Source organism: Peromyscus maniculatus, chromosome X, assembly GCF_049852395.1.
Source record: "Peromyscus maniculatus bairdii isolate BWxNUB_F1_BW_parent chromosome X, HU_Pman_BW_mat_3.1, whole genome shotgun sequence".
NCBI classification, from domain to species: Eukaryota; Metazoa; Chordata; class Mammalia; order Rodentia; family Cricetidae; genus Peromyscus; species Peromyscus maniculatus.
This window is the reverse complement of record NC_134875.1, coordinates 134547984-134573144: the sequence shown is the minus strand read 5'-3', so window position 1 is coordinate 134573144 and position 25161 is coordinate 134547984. Positions and strand designations below refer to the sequence as shown.

Here is a 25161-nt window from a genome sequence, read left to right as displayed (position 1 = left end):
AAGCATGTGGTCAATTTTTGAGAAGGTTCCATGGGGTGCTGAGAAGAAGGTATATTCTTTTGTGTTAGGATGGAATATTCTGTAGATATCTGTTAGGTCCATTTGAGTCATAACATCTGTTAGGTCCTTTATTTCTTTGTTAAGTTTCAGTCTGGTAGATCTATCTTTTGGTGAGAGTGGTGTGTTAAAGTCTCCCACTACTAATGTGTGGGGTTTGATGTGCGTTTTAAACTTTAGTAGTGTTTCTTTTATGAATGTGGGTGCTTTTGTATTTGGAGCATAAATGTTTAGAATCGAGACTTCATCTTGGTGGATTTTTCCTGTGATGAATATGTAATGTCCATCCTGGTCTCTTTTGATTGATTTTAGTTTGAAGTCTATTTTATTAGATATTAGGATAGCTACACCAGCTTGTTTCTTAGGTCCATTTGCTTGGAAAACCTTTTCCCAGCCCTTTACTCGGAGGTAGTGTCTGTCTTTGGAGTTAAGGTGTGTTTCTTGTATGCAGCATATGGATGGGTCCTGTTTTCTAATCCATTCTGTTAGCCTGTGTCTTTTTATAGGTGAGTTGATACCATTGATATTGATGGATATTAATGACCAGTGATTGTTAATTCCTGTTATTTTTTTGGTTGTGTTGTGTTGTCCTTCTGTGGTGTATGTTGGTGTAGGATTATCTATTGCTTGATTTTTCATGGATGTGTTTAGCTTCTTTGGGTTGAATTTTCCTTTCTAGTGCTTTCTGTAGGGCTGGGTTTGTAGACAGGTATTGATTAAATCTGGTTTTATCCTGGAATATTTTGTTTACTCCGCCTATGGTGATTAAGAGTTTTGCTGGGTATAATAGTCTGGGTTGGCATCCATGGTCTCTTAGTGTCTGCATGAGGTTTGTCCATGATCTTCTATCTTTCATAGTCTCTATTGAGTAGTCTGGTGTTATTCTGATGGGTTTGCCTTTATATGTTACTTGGTCCTTTTCCTTTGCAGCTCTTAATATTTTTTCTTTATTCTGTGTGTTTAGTGTTTTGATTATTATGTGGCGAGGGGACTTTTTTTTTGGATCCAGCCTATTCGGTGTTCTGTAAGCTTCTTGTATCTTCATAGGTATTTCTTTCTTTAGGTTAGGAAAGTTTTCTTCTATGATTTTGTTGAATATATTTTCTGTGCCTTTGAGTTGGTATTCTTCTCCTTCTTCTATCCCTATTATTCTTAGGTTTGGTCTTTTCATGGTGTCCCAAATTTCCTGGACGTTTTGTGTTAGGACTTTTTTGTCTTTATTGTTTTCTTTGACTGACGAATCTATTTTCTCTAGCGTGTCTTCAGTGTCAGAGATTCTCTGTTCCATCTCTTGCAATCGGTTGGTTATGCTTGTTTCTGTAGTTCCTGTTCGTTTTGTCAGGATTTCTATTGCCAGCATTCCCTCAGCATGTGTTTTCTTTATTGTCTCAAATTCATTTTTCAGATCTTGGAATGTTTCTTTCATCTGTTTAATTGCTTTTTCTTGGCTTTCTTTGATTTCTTCCCATTTTTTGTTCGATTTTTCTTCCATTTCTTTAAGGGAGTTTTTTATTTCCTCTTTAATGGAGTTTTTCATTTCTTCTTTAAGGGAAGTTTTTATTTCCTCTTTAAGGGAGTTTTTTATTTCCTCTTTAAGGAAAGTTTTTATTTCCTCATTGAGGGAATGTTTTATTTCTTCTTTAAGGGCCTCTATCATCTTCTTAATGTCATTTTTAGGGTTGATTTCTTCTGCTTCTTCTGTCATGGTATGTTTAGGTCTTGCAGGTGTAGAATCACTAGGTTCTGATGTTGCCATATAGGTCTTTATGTTGTTGCCTGTATTTTTGCACTGGCGTCTGCTCATCTCTTCCTCTGTGAGGTGCAGGTGGTGTCTGTGTCTGAGAGTGCCTCTCTTGTTCTAATTTTTAGTCTTGGTTTAGTAGTGGTTCTTGGTTAAATTGGTGCTATTGGGCTATTTCTTCAGGGGCAGCTGATTTCGATCGGTGAATTATATACTTATGATTCTGGTGATCTGGTTTGGTGTCTGGGTAGCGCCTTCTTCTGTGTTCTCAGGTCACTTTTTGTTCATTTGTCAACTCCTCAGCTGATCTTGTTTCTTCAGACTTTAAACTGTAGGCATCTGAATCCTCTCCCAGATGGGTTTCAGCTGAGCAGGGTAGTCTCACCAACACCTCCAAGTTGTTGGGTTTCGCAGGATCAGCAGCTGGGCCCTGGGTTGTCCTCAGATGGAGTGTTCAGATTCGTTCTGGTTCTGACCCACGGAGATAGCTTCTTCCCCAGTTGTTGGGGTTAGGGGCGTCCCTGTTCCAAGCTGCGTCTGCTTGTCTCCGTCCCTGGGCCTGTTTACCTCTGCGGTCCTCCGCCGGGCCTGTGGTCCCTGTCAGCTGCCGCTGGTTCTGTCTGCCTCTGGGGGCCGCCACCGGGCCTGAATGTCTCTGTCGGCCGCTGCCGCCGGGCACGTCTACCTCAGCGGGCTGCCGCTGGGTCCGTCTACCTCAACAGGCCACCGCCACAGGCCTACCTGCGTCTGCTTGTCTCCACCGCCGGGCCTGTCTACCTCTGTGGACCGCCGCTAGGCCTGAATGTCTCTGCCGGCTGCCGCCGGGTCTGAATATCCCTGTCGGCTGCCGCCGCTGGGCACGTCTACCTCAGCGGGCTGTTGCTGGGCCCGTCTACCTCCGCGGGCCGCCACCGCAGGCCTACCTGCGTCTGCTTGTCTCTGCCGCCGGGCCTGTCTACCTCTGTGGGCCGCTGCTGGGCCTGAATGTCTCTGCCGGCTGCCGCCGGGCCTGAATGTCCCTGTTGGCCGCTGCCGCCGGGCCCGTTTACCTCCACTTTCTCCTCTTCTTGTGTGTATATGAACGGTCTTGTTAGATAAGAAACACAGAGCCAATGCAGAGATGAAAGCCCAAGAGGTCAGAGCTAAAAAGCTTACCATTCACTGCAGCTGTTGTCCTCTTCAGCAAGAGCTTATATAGACTTTCTGTTCTGCCTTCTCATTGGTTGCAAACCCAAACACATGACTGCCTCGTCACTGACTGTATGTATAGACCTCCAGGTCTCTATGGTATTGAGATTAAAGGTGTGTGTCTCCAATGCTGGCTGTATCCTTGACCACACAGAGATCTACCTAGCTCTTCTACCAAGTGCTGGGATTAAAGGCATGCGGCACCACCACCGCCACGCTCTTGCTATGGCTCTAATAGCTCTGACCCCCCCGGGCAACTTTATTAACATACAATTAAAATCACATCTCAGTACAAATAAAATACCACCATATGTTGCTGTCTTTGAAGATAGACAGAGGGCCAAAGCCAAGGACTAAACACCTCTCTAGACCAAGAAAGCCAGGGGGGAAAAAACTCCCCTTGGTCCTCCAGGAGCAACGGAGCCCTGCTGCTGATACATTGATTTTGGTCATTCTGGCTTCCGACTGTAGAAAGGTAAGGTAGTTTGGTGGTGTTTTGTGACTCTAAGATTATGACTTCTTAATGTAGCAATAATGGATTGGAAATGAATACATGGTTCTAGGTATTGCATGAATCCTAAATGGTCTTTTAATAAAAACCCAGAGACAGATATTGCAGTAAACGCTGAAAAGTCAGAGAGACAAAGGAACAAGCAACAGCCGCTCCTCACCTCGCCAACTCCAGGAATCCTCTGGCTGAATGCCCCGAGTCTTCAGCCAAAAGGGCTCTAGTTCCTGTCTCCTCAGGCTTGTCTGCCTTTCCCCGCCCAGCCATGTCACTTCCTATATCACCTTCCTAGTGCTGGGATCAATGGTGTGTGTGCTTCCCAAATACTAGGGTTAAAGGTGTGTGCCACCACTGCCTGGCTCTGTTCCTCTCCTAGACTGGATGAATCTCATGTATCCCAGTGTGGCCTTGAACTCACCGAGATCTCTGCCTCCTGAGGGATAGGATTAAAAGTGTATGCCACCACTGCCTGACCTTTATGTTAATCTAGTGAGTGGCTCTGTCCTTTCAGGCAACTTTTATTAGAGTACAACAAAATATCACCACATCTGCACACCTTTAATCCCACCACTTGGGAGGCAGATCTCGGGAGGCAGGTAGATCTCTGAGTTTGAGTCCAGCCTGGTCTACTTAGTGGGTTCCAAGACAGCCAGAGCTACATAGTGATACCCTGTCTCAAAAAAAACATATATATAATGGAAAAATATGGTTGCTTTGCTTAATAAAACAAAAACAAAAAAACTACACATCTATGTTTCAATGTCTCTTCATGATTACTAGTGGACAGACATCTCAGGATGTGAACTCAGTGGTGTGTTTGTGTTTCCAGTGGTGAAGCTCTGCTCTTTGTGCACGATGAACCAGATGTTTGTGACTGTCCTAGAATTTGTGATCACTAAACTACTGGGATGTGTATATCATAGTATGTAATGCTTCTCATTTTAAGGGGCACTTTTTATTTTTTAGATTTATGTATTGTGTATATTGCCTGTATGTATGTCTGCACGCCAGAAGAGGGCGCCAGATCTCTTTACAGATGGTTGTGAGCCACCATGTGGGTGCTGGGAATTGAACTCGGGACCTCTGGAAGAGCAGCCAGTGCTCCTGGCCTCTGGGCCATCTCTCCAGCCACAGTGGAGGGCACTATTTCTAAGAACACATTCCCTGCCTTACCTGCTTACATGTGTACCAGGCTGTTGCAGTCTGATCTTCAGCCTTGTGCATCTCCGTGTTGAGGCCTCACCTGTTGCTGGTAATGTCTCAGTGCGTGTGCGTCTTGATTGTTCCTGGGTCTAGATTACAAGGTGTCAGATCTAGGATCTATTTCTGCCATTTTCCCCGTTGATGAAGTCTCTGACTTGACTATGGTTGTGCATTACAGGAGATCTGCTCTGTTTGTGGGGGTTTATGTGGCTCTGTGTTGTTTTAGAAGAAATCACTGGATGTGAACTTTTTTTTTTTGGATCTGCAGTGTTTTTATGACCAAAAAACCACGAATCCTGATCCCTCTGTAACTCAGCGATACTGTCTGAGTCCCACAGTTTCAAAAGACCCTTTTAGACAACATCTGATTCTGCCCTTTGCTGTTTATAGCCAGATAAAAATCAGCCTTCATAGTTCAGTCTTATGAGAAGGAAGAAATGTGTGTGTTTGAGTCTGAGATACACATGGTAGGGAAAGAACAGAATGTCACTCAGTCTAACCGTATTCCGTCTGAATAGTCCAAGGACTTCGGTAGATTCCAAAGTATGTGATTATGTCCCCATTTTAAAACAGTAAACATCTTAACACATATGCTGATTAAAGCATGAAATAAAGAACACTTAACGCCACCAGATATGTGCAAAAAATTTCAGGGATTAAAAAAAAAATTCAGGTTCATGTTTAAATACATTATTTCAACTCATCAACTGAGAGAAAACTGTACTTATGGGGAGAAGCCATAGAGACTTGCTTTGTTGAAGAGGATATGTTATAAAACTGCTACCATAGTTAATACTTAATATTGCCTTAACATTTCTAAAGTCACAGAAAATGATCCTCTTTAATTGCCAGTACAATAAATTATGAGGTCTTCCTTTCTTCTACCCATACACATCAAGCAGACTCAAACAACCTTAATCGCTGGAGCTCAAAGGAAACGTGTCAAGAAAGGTCTTGTAGTGAGCTGGAGCAAAGAACCCTGGTTTCCAGCCCCCACTTCCCACCCAGGAATCTCCAGGTTGACTAAAGTTCACCCTCATTTGGGAGTTTCATTAAAATCATTTATTATTAAGAAGTTGACAACAGAAGAGTTAGTGAAAACAGGCTCTTAATCAAGAGCTTGGAACAGGGATGCCTTTAATCCCAGCATCCGGGGAAGGAGCCATCTCCGTGGGACTAGACCAGAACGGATCTGAACACTCTGTTGAGGCCAACCCAGGGCCCAGCTGCTGATCCTGTGAAACCTAACAACTTGGAGGTATTGGTGAGACTACCCTGCTCAGCTGAAATCCATCCGGGAGAGGATTCAGAATCCTACAGTTTGCAGTCTGAGAAAACAAGATCAGCTGAGGAGTTGACGAATGAGCAAAAAACGTGACCTGAGAACACAAAAGAAGGCGATGCCCAGCCACTGAATCAGATCACCAGAATCATAAGCCTACACTACACCAACTTTGAACAGGTAAGCTCCCATCTCCAGACCGGCAGATCAGGTCTCTAGCCCTAGGCCCTACCCATCAGAGTTCCAGGGACCAGACAGCTACCTTTCCCTGCTTCCCCACAAAAAAAAAAAACACCAAAAAACAAAAACAACAACAAAAATAAAAACCAACCCCTACGAACCTAAGAACCACTGAAACCATAAGCCCACCCTGCACCAACTGGAAACAACTGCTCCCTGAGACAGAACCCACTAACACTGTTTGGACTAAGCTGCTCCTGGAGAAACAGAGTCCAACAGCACCAATTTAACCAAGAACTCCTAGTGAACCAAGACTAACAATTAGAACAAAAGAGGCATCTTCAGACACAGACACCACCTGCACCGAGCAGAGGAAGAAATGAGTAGATGCCAGTGCAAAAATACAGGCAACAACATAAAGACCTATATGACAACATCAGGACCTAGTGATTCTACGCCTGCAAAACCTGAACATACCAAGACAGAAGAAGCAGAAGAAATCAATCCTAAAAATGAGTTTAAGAAGATGATAGAGGGCCGGGCGGTGGTGGCACACGCCTTTAATCCCAGCACTCGGGAGGCAGAGGCAGGCAGATCTCTGTGAGTTCGAGGCCAGCCTGGGCTACCAAGTGAGTTCCAGAAAGACGCAAAGCTACACAGAGAAACCCTGTCTCGAAAAACAAAACAAAACAAAAAAAAAAAAAAAAAAAGAAGATGATAGAGGCCCTTAAAGAAGAAATAAAAATTCCCTTAAAGAAATGGAAGAAAAAACAAACAAAAAATTGGAAGAAATCAAAGAAAACCAAGAAAAAGTAATTAAACAGATGAAGGAGACAATTCAAGATCTGAAAAATGAAATTGAGACAATAAAGAAAACACAAACTGAGGGAATGCTGGAAATAGAAATCCTGACTAAATGAACAGGAATTACAGAAGCAAACAAAACCAACCGAATGCAAGAGATGGAACAGAGAATCTCTGACACTGAAAACACAATAGAGAAAATAGATTTGTCAATCAAAGAAAACACTAAAGACAAAGTCATAACACAAAACGTTTAAGAAATCTGGGACACCATGAAAAGACCAAACCTAAGAATAATAGGGATAGAAGAAAGAGAAGAATACCAACTCAAAGGCACAGAAAATATATTCAACAAAATCACAGAAGAAAACTTTCCTAACCTAAAGAAAGAAATACCTATGAAGATACAAGAAGCTTACAGAACACCAAATAGGCTGGATCAAAAAAAAAAAAAAAAAAGTCCCCTCGTCACATAATAATCAAAATACATACAGAACAAAGAAAAAATATTAAGAGACACAAAGAAAAAAGACCAAGTAACATATAAAGGCAAACCCATCAGAATAACACCAGACTTCTCAATAGAGACTATGAAAGCTAGAAGGTCCTGGACAAACGTTATGCAGACACTGAGAGACCATGGATGCCAACCCAGATTATTATATCCAGCAAAACTCTCAATCACCATAGGCGGAGTAAACAAAATATTCCATGATAAAACCAGATTTAAACAATACCAGTCCACAAACCCAGCCCTACAGAAAGCACTAGAAGGAAAAATCCAACCTAAAGAAACTAAACACACCCATGAAAACTCAGGCAATAGATAACCCCACACCAACAAATACCAAAGAAGGAAAACACAACACTACCACGAAAAAATAACAGGAATTAACAATCACTGGTCATTAATATCCATCAATATCAATGGTCTCAACTCACCTATAAAAAGACACAGACTAACAGAATGGATAAGAAAACAGGATCCATTCTTCTGTTGCATACAAGAAACACACCTTAACTTCAAAGACAGACACTACCTCAGAGTAAAGGGCTGGGAAAAGGCTTTCCAATCAAATGGACCTAAGAAGCAAGCTGATGTAGCTATCCTAATATCTAATGAAATAGACTTCAAACTAAAATCAATCTAAAGAGATCAGGATGGACATTTCATATTTATCACAGGAAAAATCCACCAAGATGAAGTCTCAATTCTGAACATTTATGCCCCAAATACAAAGGGACCCACATTCATAAAAGAAACATTACTAAAGCTTAAATCACACATCAAACCCCACACATTAGTAGTGGGAGACTTCAACACCCCACTCTCACCAAAATACAGATCTACCAGACTGAAACTTAACAAAGAAATAAAGGACCTAACTGATGTTCTGACTCAAATGGACTTAATCGCTATCTACAGAACATTCCATCCTAACAAAAAAGAATATACCTTCTTCTCAGCACCCCATGGAACCTTCTCAAAAATTGATCACATGCTTGGTCACAAAGCAAATCTCAACAGATACAAAAACATTGGAATAACCTCCTGTATCTTATCGGACCACCATGCCTTAAAGTTAGATTACAACAACAAAAATTATAGAAAGCCTACAATCTCATGGAAACTGAATAATGCCCACCAGAAACACCAATGGGTCAAGGCAGAAATAAATAAAGAAATTAAAGAGTTCCTAGAAATCAATGAAAATGAAAGTACAACATACCCAAACTTATCGGACACTATGAAAGCAGTGCTAAGAAGAAAATTCATAGCTCTAAATGCACACATAAAGAAGATTGAGAAAGCTCATACCAATGAATTAACAGCACAACTGAAAGCCCTAGAACAAAAGGAAACAAACTCACCGAGGAGAAATAGACACCAGTAAATAATCAAATTGAGGGCTGAAATCAACGAAATAGAAACCAAGAGAACAATACAAAAAAATCAATGAAACAAAGAGTTGGTTCTTTGAAAAAATCAACAAGATAGACAAACCTCTAGCCAAATTAACCAAAAGGCAAAGAGAGAGCACCCAAATTAACAAAATCAAAAAAACGAAAAGGGAGACATAACAACAGACAACGAGGAAATCCAGAGAATCATCAGATCATACTTCAAAAACCTGTACTCCACAAAATTGGAAAATCTGGAAGAAATGGACAATTTTCTGGATAGATACCACATACCAAAGTTAAACCAAGACCAGATAAACTATTTAAATAGACCAATAACCTCTAAAGAAATAGAAACAGTCATCAAAAGTCTCCCAACCAAAAAAAAAAAAAAAAGCCCAAGACCACATGGCTTGGGTGCAGAATTCTACCAGATTTCCAATACTCTTCAAATTGTTCCACACAATAGAAACAGAAGGAACATTACCAAACTCTTTCTACGAGGCTACAATTACCTTGATACCCAAACCACACAAAGATGCAACAAAGAAAGAGAATTACAGACCACTCTCCCTCATGAACATTGATGCAAAAACACTCAATAAAATATTGGCAAACCGAATCCAAGAACACATCAAAAAAATTATCCACCATCACCAAGTAGGTTTCATCCCAGGGATGCAAGGATGGTTCAGCATATGAAAATCTGTCAATGTAATACACCATATAAACAATCTGAAAGAAAAAAACCACATGATCATCTCACTAGATGCTGAAAAAGCCTTTGAAAAAATCCAACAACCCTTCATGATAAAGGTCTTAGAGAGACCAGGTCCTTTAGAACATTCCTAAACATAATAAAGGCAATTTACAGCAAGCCAACAGCCACCATCAAGTTAAATGGAGAGAAACTCAAAGCAATTCCACTAAAATCAGGAACAAGACAAGGCTGTCCGCTCTCCCCATACTTATTCAATATAGTACTAGAAGTTCTAGCTAGAGCAATAAAACAACAAAAGGAGATCAAAGGGATACAAATTGGAAAGGAAGAAGTCAAACTTTCACTATTTGCAGATGATATGATAGTATACATAAGTGACCCCCAAAACTCTACCAGGGAACTCCTACAGCTGATAAACTCCTTCAGTAAAGTGGCAGGATACAAGATCAACTCAAAAAAGTCAGTAGCCCTCCAATATACAAATGATAAAAGGGCTGAGAAAGAAGTCAGAGAAACATCACCCTTTACAATAGCCACAAATAATATAAAATACCTTGGGATAACACTAACTAAACAAGTGAAGGACCTTTTTGATAAGAACTTTAAATCTCTAAAGAAAGAAATTGAAGAAGATATCAGAAAATGGAAGGATCTTCCGTGCTCATGGATAGCTAGGATTAACATAGTAAAAGTGGCAATCTTACCAAAAGCAATCTACAGATTCAATGCAATCCCCATCAAAATCCCAACACAATTCTTCACAGACTTGGAAAGAACAATAGTCAATATCATATGGAAAAACAAAAGACCCAGGATAGCTAAAAGAATCCTGTATAATAAAGCAACCTCTGGAGGCATCACCATCCCTGACCTCAAGCTCTACTATAGAGCTATAGTAATAAAAACAGCTTGGTACTGGTATAAAAACTGACATACCGACCAATGGAATCGAATTGAAGACCCTGACATTAATCCATGCACATATGAACACCTGGTTTTTGACAGAGAAGCCAAAACTATACAATGGAAAAAAGAAAGTATCTTCAACAAATGGTGCTGGCATAACTGGATGTCAATATGTAAAAGATTGCAAATAGATCCATATCTGTTGCCATGCACAAAACTCAAGTCCAAGTGGATCAAAGACCTCAACATAAATCCAGTTACACTAAACTTAACAGAAAAGAAAGTAGGAAGCACTCTTGAACACATTGGCATCGGAGATCACTTCCTAAATATAACACCAACAGCACAGACACTGAGCACAATTAATAAATGGGACCTCTTGAAACTGAGAAGCTTTTGCAGGGCAAAAGACACAGTCAATAAGACAAAAAGACAGCCTACAGAATGGGAAAAGATCTTCACCAACTCCACATCTGACAGGACTGATCTCTACAGTATATAAAGAACTCAAGAAACTAGACATCAAAATACTGAACAATCCAATTAAAAAATGGGCTAAAGAACTAAACAGATGAGACCTCGAGGTCCTTGTTGCTCTGCGGTCGGGTCCTCGCTCTGTGCGGGGATGCGATCTGGAGCCATGGCGCTCGCTGTTCGAGTCTTGTATTGTGGAGCTTGAGGCTACAAGCCCAAGTATCTCCAGCTCAAGGAGAAGCTAGAACATGAGTTTCCCGGATGCCTGGACATTTGTGGCGAGGGGACTCCCCAGGTCACCGGGTTCTTTGAAGTGACGGTAGCCGGGAAGTTGGTTCACTCCAAGAAGCGAGGTGATGGCTACGTGGATACAGAAAGCAAGTTTCGGAAACTGGTGACCGCCATCAAAGCTGCCCTGGCTCAGTGCCAGTGACCCCTGGAGGCAGGGTGACCTCCTGGCAGCCGCCTTAAGACAGGAAGGACTGAAATGTCTCAGACCTGTGGTCTTTCCTCCATGTTCCTGCGGCCACCAAGTCAGGCCAGAGGGTGCCTCTGTGAGGGGGTGTGCCTCCCTGTGCACGCACCCTGCCCTGCCCTTCTGCCCTCTTCCTCACCTCTCCCTGAATTCCTCCATGTCTCCCATCTACCCTCCTGCCTTGGTTTCCCTTCTCCAGCTCAGACTGCAAGAAGATAAGCAGCCATGTTGCCAACTGTTCCCAGTCGAATAAAAGTTGGATGAGGCAACTAAACAAAACAAAACAAAACAAAAAAAGAACTAAACAGAGAATTCACAAAGCAAGAAACACAAATGGCTGAAAGACGTTTAAAGAAATGCTCAATATCCTTAATCATCAGAGAAATGCAAATCAAAATGACTCTGAGACACCACCTTACACCTGTCAGAATGGCTACGATCAAAAACACCAATGACAGTCAATGTTGGAGAGGATGTGGAGCAAAGGGAACACTCCTCCACTGTTGGTGGGAATGTAAACTTGTACAACCACTGTGGAAATCAGTATGGTGGTTTCTCAGAAAATTAGGAATCAAACTACCTCAAGACCCAGCCATCCCACTCTTGGGCATATACCCAAGGAATGCTGATTCATACCACAAAGATACATGCTCAGCTATGTTCATAGCAGCACTATTTGTAATAGCCAGAACCTGGAAACAACCTAGATGCCCGTCAATGAAGAATGGATTAAGAAAATGTGGAACATATACACAATGGAGTACTACTCAGCAGAGAAAAACAATGACATCATGAAATTTGCAGGCAAATGGATGGATCTAGAAAAGATCCTGAGTGAGGTAACCCAAACCCAGAAGGATGAACATGGTATATACTCACTCATAAGTGGATTCTAGATATAAAGCAAAGAACAATCAGACTGCAACCCACAGAAACAGGGAGGCTACATAGCAGGGGGGACCCTAGGATGACTGTGGCTTATAATAAGTTTTGGTTTTATTTAATTACTGAACAAGCGGCAATGAAACATTTCACTATTAAGATAAGAATTTATACTGTATCAAGCTGATAATAGAAAAATTAATTAATTAATTAAACATAAAAAAGAAGTTAACAAAAAATAAATATGGTACAGAGTAGGTTACTTCCAGATCAGTAGTAACCAGACAGACATAAAACAGATTCAAATATTTAGTATTAATTATTTTCCATAAGCAAACATTTCTGAGATTTGAAGATTTGTGTTTGAACATAGAGTACTACAGTGTTGGCTACATCAAATAAATAGAAAATAATTTTATGAGAAAAGGTGAACTTTTTGATCTATTTGTGTGCATGACTCAGGGTCTTGAGTTTGAAGACTGTGATTTGTTTGTGGGTCTTTGGGCAGACCTCTAATGTGTCTGTGGTCACATATTCCAGGACTTCAGCTGCCTGACCAATGTGATCACAATATCAAATAGTGTTAGGATTCTGAACTGTTGGTAGCCTCTGAGATTCCTGACACCTGTTCATGCTGTGAAACCTATAAGCTCTTTGTTGGTGTTGTCCCAAAGTATGAGCTCTGATCCACTTTTTTTTTTTTTTTTTTTTTTTTTTTTTGGTTTTTTGAGACAGGGTTTCTCTGCATAGCTTTGCGCCTGTCCTGGAACTCACTTGGTAGCCCAGGCTGGCCTCGAACTCAAAGAGATCCGCCTGGCTCTACCTCCCGAGTGCTGGGATTAAAGGTGTGCGCCACCACCGCCCGGCTCTGATCCACTTTTATAGGAGTGTATCTGATATTGTAATTTCTTGGATCCATCTGCAGATAAATGAGGGTGTAAACTGTCATCTCTTTAAGGGTATGCCACAGAAAATAAAGTCTCTGATCTGTTTCTGGGTCATTACCTTGGGGCAGTGTGGTCTCTGATCAAGTTGGGTGTGTATACAGGGTGTGCAATTGATAAGCTCTTTGTGGTTTAATGGTCTCCTGGTTATGCATCATCTTTCTGTTGATGTGGATGCCAAGATGTAAATTTCCTGAACTAAAATTTGTAGGTGATGTTTGATGGTGTTAAATGTCTGATGCATTCATTGGAGAAAGGACAAGAGAGTCTGATGTCTCCTTTTTTTTTTTTCAAAAGGAAATTGCTCTAATGAGATTTTTCTTCAGCAATTCTGACCCTTCTACCTTTCCTAGCCTGTGGGGCGTTTACCCACCACGCCCACAGTTCCCCAGAATTTCTTGAGTGTGAGCAGCAGGAAATATTAGATAGGAGGATTTATAGCGGAGAATCTTGCGAAGATAAACAAATAGAAAATAAAGGATAGCCTCGAGAGGGCCTGGAACCTATTCCAACAGCCCCTGACTGTCTCTGCCCCAGGGTTTTTATAGAGTGGCCAAGGGATGGGGAGCAAAAGACCTCCTCCCCCCAGCACAGCCAAGTGCAAACCATCTAAGATACCTGCACTCAGGCCCGTGGTCCTAATCATCCTCTATGCGGAACTGCTGGGTAAAGCCACGAGGAACCCGAAAACGGGCTCCCACAGTAGCCTTATGTGGTTTTTTTTTTTTTTTTTTTGGTGGTAGGTTTTGTGTGTGTGTGTGGTGGGGGGGGGGGTGGTGATGATGGTGGTTTTCTCGCAGGTTGAATAGCAATACTGATTATCTCCCTCATCAGCGCACCAGGGCAAAGGGAAGTGTTGGGGTTACATGGAGGAAGAAGTCAGGGGAAGGGAGGAAGGGAAGACGATGGTGTGGGAGGAAGGCACTCAGCCATCCTCCAGCCGGTCCAGGACTGTTCTGCAGGGAGGTCCTGAGCCTTCCCTTTGCAAGCTAAAGCATTCCGAGTTGCGTCGCCGCTGCTGGAGAGACCCTCACCTAACCCGGGTCGCTCAGAGGGAAGCCCGGAGCTCCCAGTCTGGTCTCTGGTTGTATCCCAATCCCTGGCTGCATTTGCCCAGAAACAAGGGTGACAGCGCGATCCGCAGCCGCTACTCCATGATGCCCGCCTCTCTCCATCTCTCCCTGTGTTGCTGCGTTGCTGGGTCTACAGGGAGCGACAGCGTGCAGCTCACTATTGGCTGCTGCAGCCAGCTGGGAGGGACATTGTAGAATGACTGCACACGTAGCAGCAAGCAGGCTTCAAGAGAAGCAGAAAGGCAGAGCTTCTCAGGTGTCAGTACAGCCCAGTGGTCTAGGCGCCAGACCCAAGCAGACAGCCTTCCCTGCGGGTATTCTGGTCTCCGAAAGGAGGTGTGGGTTCGATTCCCTCTTCTGACACGTATCTTTTTTTCCTCTGTGTTATTTTTATTTATTTATTTTTGCAATATTCCTCCGCTCAGCTGGCATTGTGGGGTCCTCCAGGGCAGCAAGTCGCCAGGTTGCCTAGTCTCAGGTTCCCTGGCATAACTGGAGATTGTGATGTCTTTTATCTGTGTTGAAGGTGTTATCACAGCACTTGAGCTTTTAGATCTACTCATGAAAACTTGACCTGGGGACCTGTTTGTTCTCTAAGCTGTCTTTCCTGCACTTTTGAGTATCAGACCTAAGGATCACACACACACACACACACACACACACCAGGCAAGTTCCCTAGCCCCCCCCCCCCCAGTTTGGTCTCTGAGCTCTACAGGGATGTCCCCTGAACTGTTGGGACATGTGTGTCTCATGTTGTCAGATCTCTGAGGTTTGGTAGTTCATCTCTAAGTTCATGTGATTTTTTTTAACTCATATCTGTATGACACACTTCCAGGTAGATGTCCAGGCTGTGGAGTCTTTAGGCTCTCCATGGTTTTTTTTTTCTTTTCTTTTTCTTTTTTTCTGGAGCTGAGGACCTAACCCAGGGCCTTGTGCTTGCTAGGCAAGCGGTCTACCACTGAGCTAAATATCCAACCCCAAAACATTGTGGGTTTTTTGCTTGTTTTGTGTTTGTTTGTTTTGTTTTTGTTTTCTGAGACAGGGTTTCTCAATGCAGTTTTGGTGGCTGTCCTGGATCTTGCTCTGTAGACCAGGCTGGCCTCGAAATCACAGATCTGCCTATTCTTGCTTTGAGTGCTGGGATTAAAGGCATGGGCCACCATTGCCTAGCTTGACAAAGCAGTAATCTTGAGATGGGGAGGTGATCCTGGATTTCCAAGGTGACCCTGATGCATCACAACGTGAAGTCTGTGGGCCTTTGGTGTGTGTGTATGTCTTTGGTGGTCAGATAGCAGTACTCCAAAGATGTTCAGTTCCAAGTCCCTGGAACCAGCAGTTATAATAATGAAGCTGGAAAGGGGAACTTGGCAGGTGTGATTAAACTAAGCATCCTGGGAGGGGGAAATAATCCTAGATTAATGACCTGGGTGGTCCAACGTGAAGACAAATGTTGTAAGAGGAAGGCACGAACTGAGTATAAGGAGAAGGTCAGTAAGCTGGGCGAGAAAAGATAAGCAGGGCTCATCCAGACAGAGAGCCGGGTAGATGGAGAGGCAGAGAAGGGGCTTGGAGAGGAAATAGAGATTTGAAGGTGAAATGCTGCTGCCTTTGAGGATGGAGGATAAGGCAGTGAGCTGGGCGATGTGGGCACTTTGTGGGAACTGGATTCTCCATGATGAACGCCAGAGGCAAGAAGTCCTGCTAAGGCCTTGACTTTGACACTGTAACCCTCCCCCTTGGCCTTCTTGCCTCCAGAAATATAAGAAAGAAAATGAACGTGTGTTGTTGTTTTGCAAAAGAGACTATGGTGGGCGGGGTTTCCATGTCAATGAAACTCTCAGTGTCCCAGGTGGTGCGTATGAGTTCTCGGTGTACCGCTCTGGATGGAAACCCTACATGATCTGCCTGTAAGTGTGTGTGATGGACTGTCATCTCTGCATCGGTGATGAGCCAGGAGACTGTGTGTCTGATCTGTTGGGTGGTGTAGGTCCCAGAATTTGTGCCCTGAGCCATTTGGTGGGTGCTGTATGTCGTATGATGGGAGGTTTCTAATCTGATCTTTTGTGTACATGTCCTATCATGTTAGTTTTCTGATCTCTTGAAGTGTGTATGCCAGAATGTAAGAATTCTGGCATCTTTGTGGGTTTGTGGGGATATTTTCTTTCGCTCTAGTTCCCTGCTCTGTTTCTGTGTTCATTTCCTGAATAGGAAGCTCCTTGTCCCTGTGTCAAGTGAAGTTCAGCATTATCCCTGGGTCCTTGAAAGACAGAGGCAGGGCAGTCAGAGGCAGAGGAACCAGTGTGACATCAGAAGGAGGGGAAAGGAAGGAGAGACATCCAGGGTGAAGATGAACTACTGTTGCTGTCTTTGAAGATAGACAGAGGGCCAAAGCCAAGGACTAAACACCTCTCTAGACCAAGAAAGCCAGGGGGGAAAAACTCCCCTTGGTCCTCCAGGAGCAACGGAGCCCTGCTGCTGATACATTGATTTTGGTCATTCTGGCTTCCGACTGTAGAAAGGTAAGGTAGTTTGGTGGTGTTTTGTGACTCTAAGATTATGACTTCTTAATGTAGCAATAATGGATTGGAAATGAATACATGGTTCTAGGTATTGCATGAATCCTAAATGGTCTTTTAATAAAAACCCAGAGACAGATATTGCAGTAAACGCTGAAAAGTCAGAGAGACAAAGGAACAAGCCACAGCCGCTCCTCACCTCGCCAACTCCAGGAATCCTCTGGCTGAATGCCCCGAGTCTTCAGCCAAAAGGGCTCTAGTTCCTGTCTCCTCAGCCTTGTCTGCCTTTCCCCGCCCAGCCATTTCACTTCCTATATCACCTTCCTAGTGCTGGGATCAATGATGTGTGTGCTTCCCAAATACTAGGGTTAAAGGTGTGTGCCACCACTGCCTGGCTCTGTTCCTCTCCTAGACTGGATCAATCTCATGTATCCCAGTGTGGCCTTGAACTCACCGAGATCTCTGCCTCCTGAGGGATAGGATTAAAAGTGTATGCCACCACTGCCTGACCTTTATGTTAATCTAGTGAGTGGCTCTGTCTTCTCTGATCTTCAACTTTTTTTTTTTTTTTTTTTGATTTTTCGAGACAGGGTTTCTCTGTGTAGCTTTGCGCCTTTCCTGGAACTCACTCTGTAGCCCAGGCTGGCCTCGAACTCACAGAGATCTGCCTGCCTCTGCCTCCCAAGTGCTGGGATTACAGGCGTGCGCCACCACCGCCCGGCGATCTTCAACTTTTATTAGAGTACAACAAAATATCACCACCTCTGCACACCTTTAATTCCAGCACATGGGAGGCAGATCTCAGGAGGCAAGTAGATCTCTGTGAGTCCAGCCTGGTCTACAGCCATAGCTAGTGATACCCTGTCTCAAATAAACCAATTGTCCTAGACTTTGTGATATAACTATTGGGATGTGTATATCATATTATGTAATGCTTCTACGCTTCTAAGCTTCTAAGTTATTTGAAATTTTGGGGAATTGTCCAACTTGTTTAGTCTCATTTTTTTTTTTAGATTTATGTATTGTATATACAGTGTTCTGTTTGCATGTACCCCTGCAGATCAGAAGAGGGCGCCAGATGTCTTTATAGATGGTTGTGAACCATGCAGGTCAGAAGAGGGCGCCAGATGTCTTTATACATGGTTGTGAACCATGTGGTTCCTGGGAATTGAACTCGGGACCGCTGGAAGAGCAGCCAGTGCTCCTGGCCTCTGGGCCATCTCTCCAGCCACAGTGGAGGGCACTATTTCTAAGAACACATTCCCTGCCTTACCTGGTTACATGTGTACCAGGCTGTTACTGTCTGATCTTCAGCCTTGTGCATCTCCGTGTTGAGGCCTCACCTGTTGCTGGTAATGTCTCAGTGCGTGTGCGTCTTGATTGTTCCTGGGTCTAGATTACAAGGTGTCAGATCTAGGATCTATTTCTGCCATTTTCCCCGTTGATGAAGTCTCTGACTTGACTATGGTTGTGCATTACAGGAGATCTGCTCTGTTTGTGGGGGTTTATGTGGCTCTGTGTTGTTTTAGAAGAAATCACTGGATATGAACTCTTTTTTTTTTTTTGGATCTGCAGTGTTTTTATGACCAAAAAACCACGAATCCTGATCCCTTTGTAACTCAGCGATACTGAGTCCCACAGTTTCAAAAGACCTTTTAGACAACATCTGATTCTGCTCTTTGCTGTTTATAGCCAGATAAAAATCAGCCTTCATAGTTCAGTCTTATGAGAAGGAAGAAATGTGTGTGTTTGAGTCTGAGATACACATGGTAGGGAAAGAACAGAATGTCACTCAGTCTAACCGTATTCCGTCTGAATAGTCTGAGGACTTCAACAGATTCCAAAGTATGTGATTATGTCCCCATTTTAAAATAGTAAACACCTTAACACATATACTGATTAAAGCATGAAATAAAGAACACTTAATGCCACCAGATATGTGCAAAAAATTTCAGGGATTCAAAAGAAAAATTCAGGTTCATGTTTAAATACATTATTTCAACTCATCAACTGAGAGAAAACTGTTTATGGGGAGAGGTCATAGAGACTTGCTTTGTTGAAGAGGATATGTTATAAAACTGCTACCATAGTTAATACTTAATATTGCCTTAACATTTCTAAAGTCACAGAAAATGATCCTCTTTAATTGCCAGTACAATAAATTATGAGGTCTTCCTTTCTTCTACCCATACACATCAAGCAGACTCAAACAACCTTAATCGCTGGAGCTCAAAGGAAACGTGTGGAGAAAGGTCTTGTAGTGAGCTGGAGCAAAGAACCCTGGTTTCCAGCCCCCACTTCCCACCCAGGAATCTCCAGGTTGACTAAAGTTCACCCTCATTTGGGAGTTTCATTAAAATCGATTATTATTAAGAAGTTGACAACAGAAGAGTTAGTGAAAACAGGCTCTTAATCAAGAGCTTGGAACAGGGATGCCTTTAATCCCAGCATCCGGGGAAGGAGCCATCTCAGTGGGACTAGACCAGAACGGATCTGAACCCTCTGTTGAGGCCAACCTAGGGCCCAGCTGCTGATCCTGTGAAACCTAACAACTTGGAGGTATTGGTGAGACTACCCTGCTCAGCTGAAATCCATCCGGGAGAGGATTCAGAATCCTACAGTTTGCAGTCTGAGAAAACAAGATCAGCTGAGGAGTTGACGAATGAGCAAAAACGTGACCTGAGAACACAAAAGAAGGCGATGCCCAGCCACTGAATCAGATCACCAGAATCATAAGCCTACACTACACCAACTTTGAACAGGTAAGCTCCCATCTCCAGACCGGCAGATCAGGTCTCTAGCCCTAGGCCCTACCCATCAGAGTTCCAGGGACCAGACAGCTACCTTTCCCTGCTTCCCCACCAAAAAAAAAAAAACACCAAAAAACAAAAACAACAACAAAAATAAAAACCAACCCCTACGAACCTAAGAACCACTGAAACCATAAGCCCACCCTGCACCAACTGGAAACAACTGCTCCCTGAGACAGAACCCACTAACACTGTTTGGACTAAGCTGCTCCTGGAGAAACAGAGTCCAACAGCACCAATTTAACCAAGAACTCCTAGTGAACCAAGACTAACAATTAGAACAAGAGAGGCATCTTCAGACACAGACACCACCTGCACCGAGCAGAGGAAGAAATGAGTAGATGCCAGTGCAAAAATACAGGCAACAACATAAAGACCTATATGACAACATCAGGACCTAGTGATTCTACACCTGCAAGACCTGAACATACCAAGACAGAAGAAGCAGAAGAAATCAATCCTAAAAATGAGTTTAAGAAGATGATAGAGGGCCGGGCGGTGGTGGCGCACACCTTTAATCCCAGCACTCGGGAGGCAGAGGCAGGCGGATCTCTGTGAGTTCGAGGCCAGCCTGGGTTACCAAGTGAGTTCCAGAAAGGCGCAAAGCTACACAGAGAAACCCTGTCTCGAAAAACAAAACAAAACAAAAAAAAAAAAAAAAAAAAAAGAAGATGATAGAGGCCCTTAAAGAAGAAATAAAAATTCCCTTAAAGAAATGGAAGAAAAAACAAACAAAAAATTGGAAGAAATCAAAGAAAACCAAGAAAAAGTAATTAAACAGATGAAGGAGACAATTCAAGATCTGAAAAATGAAATTGAGACAATAAAGAAAACACAAACTGAGGGAATGCTGGAAATAGAAATCCTGACTAAATGAACAGGAATTACAGAAGCAAACAAAACCAACCGAATGCAAGAGATGGAACAGAGAATCTCTGACACTGAAAACACAATAGAGAAAATAGATTTGTCAATCAAAGAAAACACTAAAGACAAAGTCGAAACACAAAACGTTTAAGAAATCTGGGACACCATGAAAAGACCAAACCTAAGAATAATAGGGATAGAAGAAAGAGAAGAATACCAACTCAAAGGCACAGAAAATATATTCAACAAAATCACAGAAGAAAACTTTCCTAACCTAAAGAAAGAAATACCTATGAAGATACAAGAAGCTTACAGAACACCAAATAGGCTGGATCAAAAAAAAAAAAAAGTCCCTTCGTCACATAATAATCAAAATACATACAGAACAAAGAAAAAATATTAAGAGACACAAAGAAAAAAGACCAAGTAACATATAAAGGTAAACCCATCAGAATAACACCAGACTACTCAATAGAGACTATGAAAGCTAGAAGGTCCTGGACAAATCTCATGCAGACACTAAGAGACCACGGATGCCAACCCAGACTATTATACCCAGCAAAACTCTCAATCACCATAGGCGGAGTAAACAAAATATTCCATGATAAAACCAGATTTAAACAATACCAGTCCACAAACCCAGCCCTACAGAAAGCACTAGAAGGAAAAATCCAACCTAAAGAAACTAAACACACCCATGAAAACTCAGGCAATAGATAACCCCACACCAACAAATACCAAAGAAGGAAAACACAACACTACCACGAAAAAATAACAGGAATTAACAATCACTGGTCATTAATATCCATCAATATCAATGGTCTCAACTCACCTATAAAAAGACACAGACTAACAGAATGGATAAGAAAACAGGATCCATTCTTCTGTTGCATACAAGAAACACACCTTAACTTCAAAGACAGACACTACCTCAGAGTAAAGGGCTGGGAAAAGGCTTTCCAATCAAATGGACCTAAGAAGCAAGCTGATGTAGCTATCCTAATATCTAATGAAATAGACTTCAAACTAAAATCAATCTAAAGAGATCAGGATGGACATTTCATATTTATCACAGGAAAAATCCACCAAGATGAAGTCTCAATTCTGAACATTTATGCCCCAAATACAAAGGGACCCACATTCATAAAAGAAACATTACTAAAGCTTAAATCGCACATCAAACCCCACACATTAGTAGTGGGAGACTTCAACACCCCACTCTCACCAAAATACAGATCTACCAGACTGAAACTTAACAAAGAAATAAAGGACCTAACTGATGTTATGACTCATATGGACTTCATCGCTATCTACAGAACATTCCATCCTAACACAAAAGAATATACCTTCTTCTCAGCACCCCATGGAACCTTCTCAAAAATTGACCACATGCTTGGTCACAAAGCAAATCTCAACAGATACAAAAACATTGGAATAACCTCCTGTATCTTATCAGACCACCATGCCTTAAAGTTAGATTGCAACAACAACAATTATAGAAAGCCTACAATCTCATGGAAACTGAATAATGCCCACCTGAAACACCAATGGGTCAAGGAAGAAATAAATAAAGAAATTAAAGATTTCCTAGAATTCAATGAAAATGAAAGTACAACATACCCAAACTTATGGGACACTATGAAAGCAGTGCTAAGAGGAAAATTCATAGCTCTAAATGCACACATAAAGAAGATTGAGAAAGCTCATACCAATGAATTAACAGCACAACTGAAAGCCCTAGAACAAAAGGAAACAAACTCACCGAGGAGAAATAGACACCAGTAAATAATCAAATTGAGGGCTGAAATCAACGAAATAGAAACCAAGAAAACAATACAAAAAAATCAATGAAACAAAGAGTTGGTTCTTTGAAAAAAATCAACAAGATAGACAAACCTCTAGCCAAATTAACCAAAAGGCAAAGAGAGAGCACCCAAATTAACAAAATCAAAAAAACGAAAAGGGAGACATAACAACAGACAACGAGGAAATCCAGAGAATCATCAGATCATACTTCAAAAACCTGTACTCCACAAAATTGGAAAATCTGGAAGAAATGGACAATTTTCTGGATAGATACCACATACCAAAGTTAAACCAAGACCAGATAAACTATTTAAATAGACCAATAACCCCTAAAGAAATAGAAACAGTCATCAAAAGTCTCCCAACCAAAAAAAAAAAAAAAAAAAAAAAAAGCCCAGGACCAGATGGCTTCGGTGCAGAATTCTACCAGATTTCCAATACTCTTCAAATTGCTTCAAATTGTTCCACACAATAGAAACAGAAGGAACATTACCAAACTCTTTCTACGAGGCTACAATTACCTTGATACCCAAACCACACAAAGATGCAACAAAGAAAGAGAATTACAGACCACTCTCCCTCATGAACATTGATGCAAAAACACTCAATAAAATATTGGTAAACCGAATCCAAGAACACATCAAAAAAATTATCCACCATCACCAAGTAGGTTTCATCCCAGGGATGCAAGGATGGTTCAGCATATGAAAATCTGTCAATGTAATACACCATATAAATAATCTGAAAGAAAAAAAACACATGATCATCTCACTAGATGCTGAAAAAGCCTTTGAAAAAATCCAACAACCCTTAATGATAAAGGTCTTAGAGAGATCAGGTCCTTTAGAACATTCCTAAACATAATAAAGGCAATTTACAGCAAGCCAACAGCCACCATCAAGTTAAACGGAGAGAAACTCAAAGCGATACCACTAAAATCAGGAACAAGACAAGGCTGTCCGCTCTCCCCATACTTATTCAATATAGTACTAGAAGTTCTAGCTAGAGCAATAAAACAACAAAAGGAGATCAAAGGGATACAAATTGGCAAGGAAGAAGTCAAACTTTCACTATTTGCAGATGATATAGTATACATAAGTGACCCCCAAAACTCTACCAGAGAACTTCTACAGCTGATAAACCCCTTCAGTAATGCGGCAGGATACAAGATCAACTCAAAAAAATCAGTAGCCCTCCTATACACAAATGATAAAAGGGCTGAGAAAGAAGTCAGAGAAACATCACCCTTTACAATAGCCACAAATAATATAAAATACCTTGGGATAACACTAACTAAACAAGTGAAGGACCTTTTTGATAAGAACTTTAAATCTCTAAAGAAAGAAATTGAAGAAGATATCAGAAAATGGAAGGATCTTCCGTGCTCATGGATAGCTAGGATTAACATAGTAAAAGTGGCAATCTTACCAAAAGCAATCTACAGATTCAATGCAATCCCCATCAAAATCCCAACACAATTCCTCACAGACTTGGAAAGAACAATAGTCAATATCATATGGAAAAACAAAAGACCCAGGATAGCTAAAAGAATCCTGTATAATAAAGCAACCTCTGGAGGCATCACCATCCCTGACCTCAAGCTCTACTATAGAGCTATAGTAATAAAAACAGCTTGGTACTGGTATAAAAACTGACATACGGACCAATGGAATCGAATTGAAGACCCTGACATTAATCCATGCACATATGAACACCTGGTTTTCGACAAAGAAGCCAAAACTATACAATGGAAAAAAGAAAGTATCTTCAATAAATGGTGCTGGCATAACTGGATGTCAATATGTAAAAGATTGCAAATAGATCCATATCTGTTGTCATGCACAAAACTCAAGTCCAAGTGGATCAAAGACCTCAACATAAATCCAGTTACACTAAACTTAATAGAAAAGAAAGTAGGAAGCACTCTTGAACACATTGGCATCGGAGATCACTTCCTAAATAAAACACCAACAGCACAGACCCTGAGCACAATTAATAAATGGGACCTCTTGAAACTGAGAAGCTTTTGCAGGGCAAAAGACAAAAAGACAGCCTACAGAAAGGGAAAAGATCTTCACCAACCCCACATCTGACAGAGGATTGATCTCCACAGTATATAAAGAACTCAAGAAACTAGACATCAAAATACTGAACAATCCAATTAAAAAATGGGCTAAAGAACTAAACAGATGAGACCTCGAGGTCCTTGTTGCTCTGCGGTCGGGTCCTCGCTCTGTGCGGGGATGCGATCTGGAGCCATGGCGCTCGCTGTTCGAGTCTTGTATTGTGGAGCTTGAGGCTACAAGCCCAAGTATCTCCAGCTCAAGGAGAAGCTAGAACATGAGTTTCCCGGATGCCTGGACATTTGTGGCGAGGGGACTCCCCAGGTCACCGGGTTCTTTGAAGTGACGGTAGCCGGGAAGTTGGTTCACTCCAAGAAGAGAGGTGATGGCTACGTGGATACAGAAAGCAAGTTTCGGAAACTGGTGACCGCCATCAAAGCTGCCCTGGCTCAGTGCCAGTGACCCCTGGAGGCAGGGTGACCTCCTGGCAGCCGCCTTAAGACAGGAAGGACTGAAATGTCTCAGACCTGTGGTCTTTCCTCGATGTTCCTGCGGCCACCAAGTCAGGCCAGAGGGTGCCTCTGTGAGGGGGTGTGCCTCCCCGGAATCCACCTGTGCACGCACCCTGCCCTGCCCTTCTGCCCTCTTCCTCACCTCTCCCTGAATTCCTCCATGTCTCCCATCTACCCTCCTGCCTTGGTTTCCCTTCTCCAGCTCAGACTGCAAGAAGATAAGCAGCCATGTTGCCAACTGTTCCCA

At 42.2% G+C, this 25161-nt stretch overlaps 2 pseudogenes; both read left to right on the top strand.

Annotated features, from left to right (window-relative positions):
- Positions 1-11071: 11071 nt before the first annotated feature.
- On the top strand, positions 11072-11485 carry LOC143271028 (selenoprotein W-like; annotated as a pseudogene).
- A 13051-nt stretch (positions 11486-24536) lies between these two features.
- LOC143270691 (selenoprotein W-like) overlaps positions 24537-25161 on the top strand; it is a 640-nt pseudogene continuing 15 nt past the window's right edge.